This window comes from Cucurbita pepo, chromosome 10 (genome assembly GCF_057944985.1).
Source record: "Cucurbita pepo subsp. pepo isolate OVF chromosome 10, ASM5794498v1, whole genome shotgun sequence".
Classification (NCBI taxonomy): Eukaryota; Viridiplantae; Streptophyta; class Magnoliopsida; order Cucurbitales; family Cucurbitaceae; genus Cucurbita; species Cucurbita pepo.
The window spans coordinates 10,955,820-10,968,643 of record NC_141807.1 but is presented as its reverse complement, the minus strand read 5'-3'; the positions used below and the strand labels follow the sequence as shown (position 1 = coordinate 10,968,643).

The window sequence follows — 12,824 nt, the reverse complement described above, 5'->3', positions numbered from 1 at the left end:
AGCTACGTCAATTCAATCTAGTGGACCCAAGAATTGAACCAAACCAAACCAACTAGTTAGTAACATGATTTAGTGGAAGCATTTTCACGCAAAGTAGAAGCAATAATGGAGGGTTTGAAATAATATAGTTTTCACCCCTTGTTTCTCGAGTGAATATTGAAATAATATAGTTTTCATGTTAAGTTTTGCACGGAAGAAAGAAAGACGGGGATGTAAAGTAATATTTCAATTTGTTTGTAATATACAACAATATATAAATTAACTATAAGAAATATATAAAATTACATGTTCTCCAAGAGCTTCAATCAACACCAGAGGGTTACTTCTACAACCACTCTAAAGGTGCTCAAGATCACAACGAGTTGGATAAAACAACTCTAGAACTTTGAATCCAATAACTTGAGTTTGACTCATGATAGGATCTCCCTTCTTGGGGAATCGGCATAAAATAGGAAAACCATTCCAAAATAAATTTGTACAAGGGGTTCTATGGTGTAGTGGTTAGCACTTTGGACTTTGAATCCAACGACCTGGGTTCAACTCCCAGTAGGACCTTTATGAAATGACCTTGATGTGATAACACAGAATAAGGAACGACAACACAAAGGATTCATACAACATTTCATAAAATAAGATCTACTCAGAAAACCCAAGAAAATGTAAACTTTTTAGTTCAACATTTCATAAAATAAGATCTACTCAAAAAACCCAAGAAAATGTAAACTATAAGATCTACTCAGAAAACCCAAGAAAATGTAAACTATAAGATCTACTCAGAAAACCCAAGAAAATGTAAACTTTTTAGTTCAACATTTCATAAAATAAGATCTACTCAGAAAACCCAAGAAAATGTAAACTTTTTAGTTGACTTGGACAGGGTACATTCGTAGGAAATAAGCCCGGCATGATATTGGTGCAATAGTGTACATCTGGGGAATCTATTATTTCGGGAAAAGGATTCATACAACATTTCATAAAATAAGATCTACCAAGAAAATGTAAACTTTTTAGTTGACTTGGACAGTTCAGCTGAACTGGCCGTATCATCGTTTTCATCCTCTGAACAGGAAGAAGATGCACATTCCGCCATCTGAAACTCGGCCGGTACAGCCACATTCACAGTGTCATCTGGGGAATCTATTATTTCGGGAAAAGGATTCATACAACATTTCATAAAATAAGATCTACTAAGAAAACCCAAGAAAATGTAAACTTTTTAGTTGACTTGGACAGTTCAGCTGAACTGGCCGTATCATCGTTTTCTTCCTCTGAACAGGAAGAAGATGCACATTCCGCCATCTGAAACTCGGCCGGTACAGCCACATTCACAGTGTTTCTCTCCTCGATTTCTTCGTGAAACTTAAAGATGGATGTTACAAGAAAGGGCTTGGGATTTATTTGATAACTTCTCGTGGATCGTAGCCTAAGATATTCGCTACAAAAGTTCATCCAAAATCTGATTTATGGCTGGAGATAAAACAAAGGATTTCTTATTGGGTAGCCGATTCTAGGGGTTTCAAGGCCCTATTTCTTCATTGAACCTCTTCCATATCCTATCTTCAGGCTCAAGGAATTGGTTTGGAGGAACGTATTTGAGTGTAGGACCTTAATTTCCAGAAATCGTTCTTGGTATGCAACTCACTCGAAACGTCAGATTTTCAATCTCGTGGGTAGCTTGTTCTACGACGTTTCAGCACTGGATTCCTTCTTCCTCTAAACAGGAAGAAGATGCACATTCCGCCATCTGAAACTCGGCCGGTACAGCCACATTCACAGTGTTTCTCTCCTCGATTTCTTCGTGAAACTTAAAGATGGATGTTACAAGAAAGGGCTTGGGATTTATTTGATAACTTCTCGTTGATCATAGCCTAAGATATTCGCTACAAAAGTTCATCCAAAATCTGATTTATCGCTGGAGATAAAACAAAGGATTTCTTATTGGGTAGCCGATTCTAGGGGTTTCAAGGCCCTATTTCTTCATTGAACCTCTTCCATATCCTATCTTCAGGCTCAAGGAATTGGTTTGGAGGAACGTATTTGAGTGTAGGACCTTAATTTCCAGAAATCGTTCTTGGTATGCAACTCACTCGAAACGTCAGATTTTCAATCTCGTGGGTAGCTTGTTCTACGACGTTTCAGCACTGGATTCCTTCATCAAGTTTACTCAACTTCTTCCTCTCAAGCTAGAGGAATCCTTAATTTGAAGGAAAAGAGGTCGTAGATAGGAATTTTGACTCTTACCCCCAATTTAATTTTGAAACCTAATTCCTTCAATTTGGCATGCTCTCGAGGTTATTTTTCTTCGTGGTCTTCTATGGAAGCATTCCTTGGAGGTACAGAAACTGATTGGAATCATTCTTGCTCGATGAGTCATCATGTATCCTCGGGTTGGATTTTCAAGTTTTTCTTGAAGTTCTTCAATGGCGGATTGAATTGGGGGAATGGTTTCTAGGCACTTTCAGCACTCTATTCCTTCATAGAACTTGTGGGTAATCTTGTTGAGAAACGGTAGGAATAAGTTTGAAGAGAAATGGTGGAGGATTGCTCTCGAATTTGGAAGAAATCTGAGAGTAGGGGACCCATAATCTAAACGCTTATTGCCTTCGATTGGGGGATCGACCTTTCTCGATTCTTATTCCATATTGTAGCTCCTACTTTAGACTTTATAGGAGGAGCTTAAACCGACATTGAGAGCTCCAGATTCTTCGTTATTTAGATGTTTGAAGAGAAATGGTGGAGGATTGCTCTCGAATTTGGAAGAAATCTGAGAGTAGGAGAAACACAATCTAAACGTTTATTGCCTTCAATTGGGGGATCGACCTTTCTCGATTCTTATTCCGTATTGTTGCTCCTACTTTCAACTTTATAGGAGGAGCTTAAACCGACATTGAGAGCTCCAGAATCTTCGTTATTTAGAGATTGATCTTTCTAGATAATTTTTTGGTGATATCAACTTCGATCATGGCCTTATCGACCTTGGCTTTGCATACTAGTCGTTGGATGTGATGATTCGTGCGTGTTCGTTCTAGATCATATCAAATTTTTGAGGACATCCGACGGTTGAGATTTGAGTTCGAAAGATTTTGTTCGGATGGTCACGATAGATGCTCTGATTCTAATTGGAGTGACATTTCTGTAATTATCCATTCTTCTAGGGGTATTTTGGTAATTTACCACTTTCCGAATATTTTATTATTATTTTTCTACAAATTTCTCATCGCTTTTTTATCATTTTTCCCTTTTTTTTTAATCTTGAGATTCCTTTTAGATAAGGAATTACAAATCCGGAAAGATTTTTTATAATTGATAAAATGACTTTTTTGCCCTTTTGATTTACTTTTTTGTTTCCAATCTTTTTCAAAAGGCCTTTAGCTCCTTGAAATCACTTGTTAGGGTACACGAGTGACTTGACTAAGTCCTTTGTTCTTGCTTTATCCTTTAATTTTTTTCCTTTCTATCCATTGGGTCTTTCATGAGTGGCTTATAGAGGTTAGTCCATGGCCCACACTCCAAAGTCCGCTCTCATCCACGACCAACTCTTAGTTACTTGAAAAAAAATGATAAACATGGAGTGCGTAAAACTTAGTAAGTAGCCTACAGTAGGTTCTTAATGGCGACCTTAAGCTAGGATATTACTTCTTGTTATGTTTTCAGGATCTTATACTTATCTTGAAAACCATCCCCTAAAATAACCTTCAATTTTCTCCCCATGAACACAATTTTCTCCTCATGAACACACTTTTGAAGTTTTTTTTTTTTTTTTTTGAAAATTCAACCGTATTTTTTTAAAAAACAAATTAATAGTTTCTATAGTTTTTTTTTTAAAGATTAAGTGTATTATTGAAACTTCTAAAAAAATTATGAGTATTTTTTTAGATAAAGTGAAAAGTTCAATGGTATTTTTATTAATTTAGCTTATAATTAAAAAAAAATACAAATTTTTGTTGATTAAGTTAATATTAATTTTATTAAAATACATAACACCACATCAAAATTAATTTATTAGGAATAAAACTAAAACTAAAAAATCAATTTATTTTAAAACTAAAAAGTATACTTAATTTGACTAAAACATCCTTTATCCCAACTATAAAGAATTTAATACCAAGCTCTCTTCTAATAGACAAACGGTTTATTAACATCTGTTGTAAAATTTCACTTCATCAATTTAAGTAGCGTTCAACTATAAATATCGAATTTTAAAGTATTCCTCGGCAAAGTAAATCTGTTGAAACTATCTATCAAAGGTGTTCCATAATGAGTTGTGGAGAAGTGTTTCCTTCAATTCTATTTTCAATTAAGGATGTCAATGACAAAAAAGTGCAAGAGGCTAGAAGGTTTGTAGGGCAAGAAAATAACAAGAGTCCTGGACATCGTTTTGTTTACAAGCTGTATCATGTGTCTTATTCATGGTTACTTAAATCTCGTTGAATTGGTGCGCCTTTCACATCAGAGACATTTGTGCCTTAAACCGAGCTCTTTGCAATAGCAAACTTATTAAAAACTCTTTGCTTGCTACAACATTTTCTTGACATAATTGGACCAAAGGACGTTATGGACGACCATAGCTCACTGTATTGGTCTCCAATCATGAAGTGTGACATCGGATCTTTGTGCATACCATATTCATTAACTATAACATGGCAAGAAATTTTTTATGTTTTGACTGGGAATGCCATATTCTGTTGTTCTTATATATCTTTAGTTACCTGTGATTAAAGCAAAGAAGTATAGACATGGTTTCCAACCAACCCTTCCTTTATAGTTAGTTCGACGAATGGGTTTTTGTTATCATTTTATCGTTAACCCTTCCACTCGATTTTGTGTTATGATATCATACAGGGAATGAGAAGCGACCTTACTTCGACAAAATTATATACCATTTGATAATTATTGTTGATAATAAAGATATATTGAATTATAATCATTTTAAGTTCAAAAATAACAAATTACTTGTACATCTTTTACTTATAATCTTCATATTCTTTATATAGCGATGAGGAAGGGAGGGATAGAAAAGATATTCATAATATCATTATGACTATGCCATATTTCATTAATAAAAGAGAGTAATACATCCACAAACACACATATATATTTCGAGAGAGAGAGGGCTTTATTATAAGTAGAGATAGCATTCTAGTAGTTGTATTGCTACTTGGGGACAAGGAACTCGAGAACTTCTTTAAAAGTTCTGCACCCTTGTAATAAAAGACCAAGGAATATCATTATTATTTATAACTTCTATCACAATAATATAAATTCTACGAGGACGACGTTCTCTAGTCATACCAACCAGACCGTTCACCACACGCTTGTAGATAAAACGATGTCCACTATTCTCGTTATTCTTTTCAACTACGAACCTTCCTGCATTCTGCACTACTAGGATATTGACATCCTTAATTGGTACTAAAGCATCTAAAGGCAACCCTTCCACACGGCTCATTCTAACACCTTTGGTAAATAGTTCCAAGAGACATTGTTAGGCCGATTTTGTTCATGAATACTTAAGAATTTGATATTTATAGTTGTAGTTGAACGCTACTTAAATTGATGAAGTGAAATCTTACAATAGAGTCTAATAAAGCGTTTGTCCATTAGAATAGGTTGGAATTAAATTATTTATAGTTCGAGATAATAGTTGTGTTCTTTAAGTCATTGAGACTAGTGTTACTAGTACTTGTTAGTATATTTGAGTATAAATATTAAAATGATTAGTTATTAAATATTGTTTGAATTAATGATCTTCATAACCTAATTCATAAAAAAATAAATAAAATAATTAGGAAACATTTATGTGCTAGATTAAAATAAGATGCATAAAAAGAACTTGCCGTAATTACTTTATTCATGGACCTTTAATCTTAAAAGGAACTTAAAATATTGCAATATTGTGATTCAATAGCCTATTATGAAATTAGGCCCGAACTAAAAAAATAATATTTTTAAAAGATGGAAAAATTCATGAGCCAACCAAAATATGTATTCAAAGATGAAGAATTCACAACAACAATCACAAACAATATTAATTAGCATCTTGTCTTTTGGTTTGTCACATTTTCAAACATGAACAAACCTCAATTTCGGGTGAGTATTATGGATCATAATCAACAGTACTTTGCAAGTAGCTTTGAGCATTCACAAAAGGTCAAAAGTTGAATTTCTTTAGAACGGTAACCAAATAACCGATGATTATTGTTGAATTTCTAAAAAATACACCACAAATTTCATTTATAGATATAAATGGAACCATTGATATAAAACCGTGATTATATAATTGCATCATCACTAACAAACCCACCTCAGAGCGATCATCTTCACCGGAGGCTGCAAATTAAGAAGTCTTCCAGGATTACTCAAAAGTGAACTTTTAAGACAAATGAAGCTATAATTGAGCAAGAAAAATCATGTTACATGTGTCTGGGATACCACGGAGACACCAATGCAAGCAATCGCTACCACCCGAAGTTTCTTTGATATTGTAGTTGGATCTTTGAGACTCATCCCTCAGATGTGAAAGAGTAGTTATATCCAACATTCTTAATTGTGTGCCTCTTACAGTACTCTCAACAAATGGATCGCTTGATCTATTCTACTCTACTTTACTTCCTCTTGATAACGGTGTGGTATTGACACAACTCATATTGCTGATAATCATCACTTACATCCAAAACAAGAGTATAGCGGTCGACTATCGTCAAGGATCCATTCACCATTTCCATTCCTACCGACGGAAAAGTTTTATTACATTCATTTCTTTCTCCTTTCTAACTTTTCATTCTCACATTAAACTTTTTTTTATTTAAAAAATAAATAAATAAACGTGAAAAGGGAGAAAGAAGGAAGAAGAAAAGAGAAAACCCTTCATTTTGAAAGCTTATCAAATACTCTTTGACCGATGTAAAGAAAGCTCGAGAATAATTTATTCTCATGTCCCTCTTAGACACTTGTTGGATATATATCCGTCCTTCACATATCGTATCATAATCATATCATGTCGTAAAAACTTCGTGATTATATCCTTCCCTAATTTATCATAGCCTTAACGTCCTTAGACATATCATAGTTGTGTCGTTACCTGAACGTACCTTAGTCTTAACGTTACAGGAACGTATCCTAACGCTATCATTCTATCACTCTATCATAATCCTATCCCTTTCTACCCATAACCTAATCGTATTGTTTTATGAATCCATCGTGCCCATATCGTTGTTATCGATCTGTCATACCCATAACACTTCGATATGTAACCAAACCATAACGTTTCATGAACATGTCTTACTCCTATCGTTACATTACATTTAGTGCATCCTTCTCGTATCCTATCTCAAATATACCATTGAACACATGGTACCGTAAGTATTATCATACAATTAACATATTATAACATATCATAAGCATATCGATTCACAAACATTTCACACATATCAATATATATGACACTTGCAGAACCAATCTGTCACGACCCGATTTTCGAGGCTTCGAAGAATCGAACTCGTGACTAAAAGGACGAAATCGAAAACAAACAAAAATAAAATAAAAGAAAAGAAAAACAAAGTAAAAGGATAAACATACCATTCAATTAAAACAAAAGAGAAAGAAAATTTGTTTCGAAAATATTACAAACGAAATTGCAAATGTAAAAATGAAATACAAAATTAAAATCAAATATTTCAAATGGAAAATACAATTATGAAGAAAAATACAAAAGACTCTAAATATGAAAACAGACAAAGGACTCTAAAAGACCGACCAGGGACTGACGCTCCGGAACGACACCCCTTTGTGACCGCACAGCTCTTGAACACCTCCCCGTATCGACTGGTACCTGAAAAAAAAAAAGGGGAGAAAGGGGTGAGTATAAAAATATACTCAGTAAGCAGGCTACTTGTAGGCTCTTTTCGCATCCTTATCTTGGTAGGTAACCACGGTCCTTCTCGGGTTTCTAAGGAGAGTGATCTAAGCTGCAACTCTCTTTTCTGTATCATAAAAGGCTTGCCCATCTTATGCACTGAAATGATCAGTGTTCTGAGGTGAGGCGCGACCTCATAAGCAAATCTGAGGGGATCATATGGCTGGATCTGAATACGTGACTCTCTCTCTCTGAACATCATCCGTGGAGGTTAACTGACAACCCTCACACGGGACCATACATCCACAAAACGGGGTGCGACCCCCTATGTGCCGGTGAGCTCATACTCTTTCATTTGTCTAGAGGCGTAGACTATCACTTTGCCCTTTTTGCATGAGTACACGCCCTAACCCTTTTTCCTAAGGCGTCGCTGTAAACCACAAGTCCACCTGACCCATCAAGCACTTAAAATTACAGGTGTAGTGGCCAACCTCGTTCTCAGTTTCAGAAAACTTTTTTCACACTCTAGTGTTCAAACATAGAGTTTCCCTTCTTGGTCAACTGTGTCACACTGCTGAGGTCTTAGGAAATCTTGTTCAAGCCTTTTATAAAAGTCTGCTAGACCTAGAGCACTCCTTACTTTAGTGACAGTGGTTGGTCTAGACCATTTCAAAATTACTTCAATCTTAGTGGGGTCCACCGTTATCCCCTGCTTGGATACTAAGTGGCCAAGAAAGGCCACCTCCTACAGCTAGAATTCGCACTTCGTGAATTTAGCGCACAACTGGTGGGCTCTCAATAGAGTTAAAACATTCCTCAGGTGTTCCTCACACTCTACCTCAGACTTAAAACACACCAGAATGTCATCAACGAACAAATCACGAAGATGTCTAGGAATTCCTTAAACGCTCTGTTCGTCAGTTCCATAAAACTGCAGAAACGTTAAATTAAGCCAAAAGACATGACTATGAACTCATAATGTCCATAGCGGCTTCTAAAGGCTGTTTTAAGTATGTCTTCCCCTTTGGTTCTCATTTGGCGATATCCCGACCTTGTCGAGGCAGTCTTTACTACTTCTCCAAAATGGCTTAGTAATTTCATCTCATTTAGCCAACTTTTTGCTCAGCGAGACGCCCTGTAACGTGACTCGCTTAAGTACTAATACCCATCTGGGCTAAGTACGGGTTCTTTTGGAAGTAAAGATCCTTACATAAGTTCTCTACGTTCACCTAGGTTAACCCCTGTCCTATCTTTTATGACTGAGCTAGACACATTTTCTCATAGTGATATCTCATCACTGGCTCTTTTTCGAGCACGTGAACCTTTCAAGTTCTTGTACAGAATCCTAGGGAACTCTCTGAAAACTCTGGTTTGGTAGCTAGCCTCCCTCGAACTTCGAGGGTGCTACATCTAGGGTTTTCTCTAATACATATCATGTCTCTGCTAGCCTTACCTGTTTACAAGTCACCATCTCACTATCCTTCAGGTAATTTCCAAAATCACGTTATTTGGAAGTTCTTCCTCTACCTAAGAATGCTTCACAAGTTTGGCATTACACTCGTGTATGAAACTAGAGTTCTACTCTTTGTAGTCCGGATCACCTACACAAGGGTTGGTTCTATTTAAAGCCCATCTGGTCTTTCTTCCTTCAGACGATAAAGGCATGACCATAGCTTGACCTCTTCTCTTTCTGTTCTCAACCCTGAGGTTCGTTGGACTACCTTGACAGTTCCACGTCCTTCACCTTGTGAGTATACATGCCCTGACTAAAGGATAGGTTAGAACACAATGTTATAGTTCTGATAACCACGTGCTGCCTTTGGACTTGGTCCTCTCCACCAAGGTCCAAAGCAACTTGTCATCCATTGGGTGATCCTTTAGTAGGAATATCCTACACCCCATGACTCATTAGTGGCGTAAAAGCGCACATCTCACTTATGGAAGTCCATAAACCTGAACTTATATCACGAAGACTCCAACCAACCTTGAATCCATGGCCCCCATAGTTTCGCTCTCTCTCTTGGTGAATCTTATCTCTCGACTTCCAACTTAACCAAACTCACTGTGAAAATGGTTTGCTTGAGGGGTGCTTAATTCCTACAGTGACTGCCCTTACTTGTAAGAACGATGTTGTCTGGGTCTACTATGTGGTTAAGACAACTCTATGTTGTCTAGGCCTACTACGTGATCTCCACGGAGGCATGCTTGACATCTAGAATTATGGTCATGGGAGGCTGGTTCATAGGTATATCATCTCGTACTGGGCCTTAAAAAGAAAATCTCATGTACATTTCTAAGGGTTGGACGTCACGCGCTCTGCGGAGTCACCTTTTTGTCTTCCTAAGGCCAATAAACTAAAACATGACCCCTCTCAGCCTCCTCACAATAACTCGAATCTAGCATCAACATACAGAGGGAATGTTTACTTTTAACACCCTAAAGCGTTAACCCAAAACATACATCAAGTTCTTACTGGCATTACATCATATCATAACCTACTAAACAAAGTTAGACAGCGTACCTGGTCGCGGCGAGGTATGTCGTCAAGCCGAGTCACAGAGGTGTTCGACTCTCTATCCTAGAGAAAAGTCTACAGAATCAAAACCTGACTGCTCTGATACCAATCTGTCACGACCCGATTTTCGAGGCTTCGAAGAATCGAACTCGTGACTAAAAGGACGAAATCGAAAACAAACAAAAAGAAAATAAAAGAAAAGAAAAACAAAGTAAAAGGATAAAAATACCATTCAATTAAAACAAAAGAGAAAGAAAATTTGTTTCGAAAATATTACAAAGGGAATTGCAAATGTAAAAATGAAATACAAAATTAAAATCAAATATTTCAAATGGAAAATACAATTATGAAGAAAAATACAAAAGACTCTAAATATGAAAACGGACAAAGGACTCTAAAAGACCGACCATGGACTGACGCTTCGGAACGACACCCCTCTGTGACCGCACAGCTCTCGAACACCTCCCCGTATCGACTGGTACCTGAAAAAAAAAAAGGGAGAAAGGGGTGAGTATAAAAATATACTCAGTAAGCAGCCTACTTGTAGGCTCTTTTCGCATCCTTATCTTGGTAGGTAACCACGGTTCTTCTGGGTTTCTAAGGAGAGTGATCTAAGCTGCAACTCTCTTTTCTGTATCATAAAAGGCTTGCTCATCTTATGCAGTGAAATGATCAGTGTCCTGAGGTGAGGCGCGACCTCATAAGCAAATCTGAGGGGATCGTATGGCTGGATCTGAATACGTGACTCTCTCTCTAAACATCATCCGTGGAGGTTAACTGACGACCCTCACACGGGACCATACATCCACAAAACGGGGTGCGACCCCCTATGTGCCGGTCAGCTACTGAGTCATCCTAAGTGGCTCCACGTCCCCCGCTTAGGGACGGGTTTCTACGGCCCAGGAGTCCTGTTCAGAAGACCCATTAGCTATCACCACTAAGTCTGGGCACCTGTCACACTTCCCTATCCGGATCTACAAAGATCAACGATCACCGTATCGGAGCTCTGTCTCGACGGTATGGTATCGGAGGAGAGAGGGAAGTGGAGGTTCTGATGACACTATCTTCACTGCTCAACTCTAGCGGGCTACCTACAGTTACCGTGGTGACCTATTATTCTTTCTAGGGTGGAACTTGGTGCCTTAGACTTAGATTCGTGTTTCTCTAGGATTCTCGTGCCTGGTGTCACAAACCTATTGGGTTTGGAATTCAGGGTTCTGGTTCCGCCGGTAATCATTTCGCGGGTCTAATTGCACGGTATTCTAGAGGTTCCCCAATCTAGGGTCTTGTCTAGCTTATTTAGCCATAAGCATCCTAATCTAAGCTCATAATTTCTTCCTACTCATCAAGAAAGATAATACAAGCAATCATCATACAACAGAGTTTACACGCAGCAGTTCATGCAAAATTATCAAACATGCTCAACGGGAAGATAACGTCCATCTTTACCCGGAGCGCAGATTTCACAAGTTTTCCAACCTCCTCATGCATACATACATTTTCAGAGTTCCAATCAAAACAGATTTAATACACATCTTGTATCTAGCTTTCCATAATCATCTCATATTCGCAGTTTCTATAATAATATGCTAAGACCGGCTAGCTAATTTCATAGGTGTTAGCATGCATGCTTGTTCCTAGCGGTTCCTACAAGTACTGCTCGTGGAAATCCAAATGGCTACTTACATGGTCGACGCGTGCCTTCCCGAGTTCGAGTTTTCTTGACGGAATGGATTCCAACAATTCTGGAATTTTCTTCATAGGTCCTAATTCACATAATAATAGGGTCAGCATCAAAATCGGGTCGGGAAACAAGCAAACAGAGACCGAACGGAAAGAAATATGGTGCCTCACGCGCCCCCACGCGCGACGCACGCGCCCTGGAAGGTTACTACGCGCACGTGCCCTACGCGCTTCTCCCCCGCGCAGGCGCGGGTCAGAGGCACCGGGTCGGGCGCTTCGCGTGCGGCGCGGGTCGAGCCAGCCGGGTCCGTGCGCCTAACGCATGCCCGCTGCCGGGTGAGGACGCGCCTCACCAGCCAGTGATCGACACGTGTTGATCACCGGTTCCCCCGCTCTCCTCTGCACGCCGACCAACGCGTGGCGGTCTCCACCCTCTCTCCTGTCTTCATTTTCCAGGTCTCTTTCCCGTTTTGATCTATTTTCTTCTGATTTTTTTATCTTCCAATTCGTAATCCGATTCGTTAAATTTTCTTCACGAAACTTGTAGACCTCATATTCTACTCCTTGGAAAGAATTTTCTTAAATTTTTCTGATGATCACAGATCTTATTATTTGAGTTCAAATTTGGAGAAAAATACGAGTTCTTACCGAAAATCACGTTATCTTTAAACTCCGATTCGAACGCCGATCTTGGCCGCCTTCACTCCAGAACTTAACCAGATAGCGCTGTTGAGGGTAAGAGTCCAAGGATCAACACAAAACGTTGCTAGC

At 38.2% G+C, this 12,824-nt stretch overlaps 1 long non-coding RNA gene and 1 other non-coding gene across 2 annotated transcripts; one reads left to right on the top strand and one right to left on the bottom strand.

Annotated features, from left to right (window-relative positions):
• Window positions 1-483: 483 nt before the first annotated feature.
• TRNAQ-UUG (transfer RNA glutamine (anticodon UUG)) lies at window positions 484-555 on the top strand. The gene has a single exon. It is a non-coding gene; the product is annotated as a tRNA-Gln (tRNA).
• Window positions 556-10,655: 10,100 nt separating this feature from the next.
• Window positions 10,656-12,123, bottom strand: LOC147790699 (uncharacterized). The gene is made up of 2 exons (XR_015422775.1): window positions 12,057-12,123; window positions 10,656-10,852 (listed from the first exon to the last, which is right to left on the bottom strand). It is a non-coding gene; the product is annotated as an uncharacterized LOC147790699 (long non-coding RNA).
• Between the last annotated feature and the right edge of the window lie 701 nt (window positions 12,124-12,824).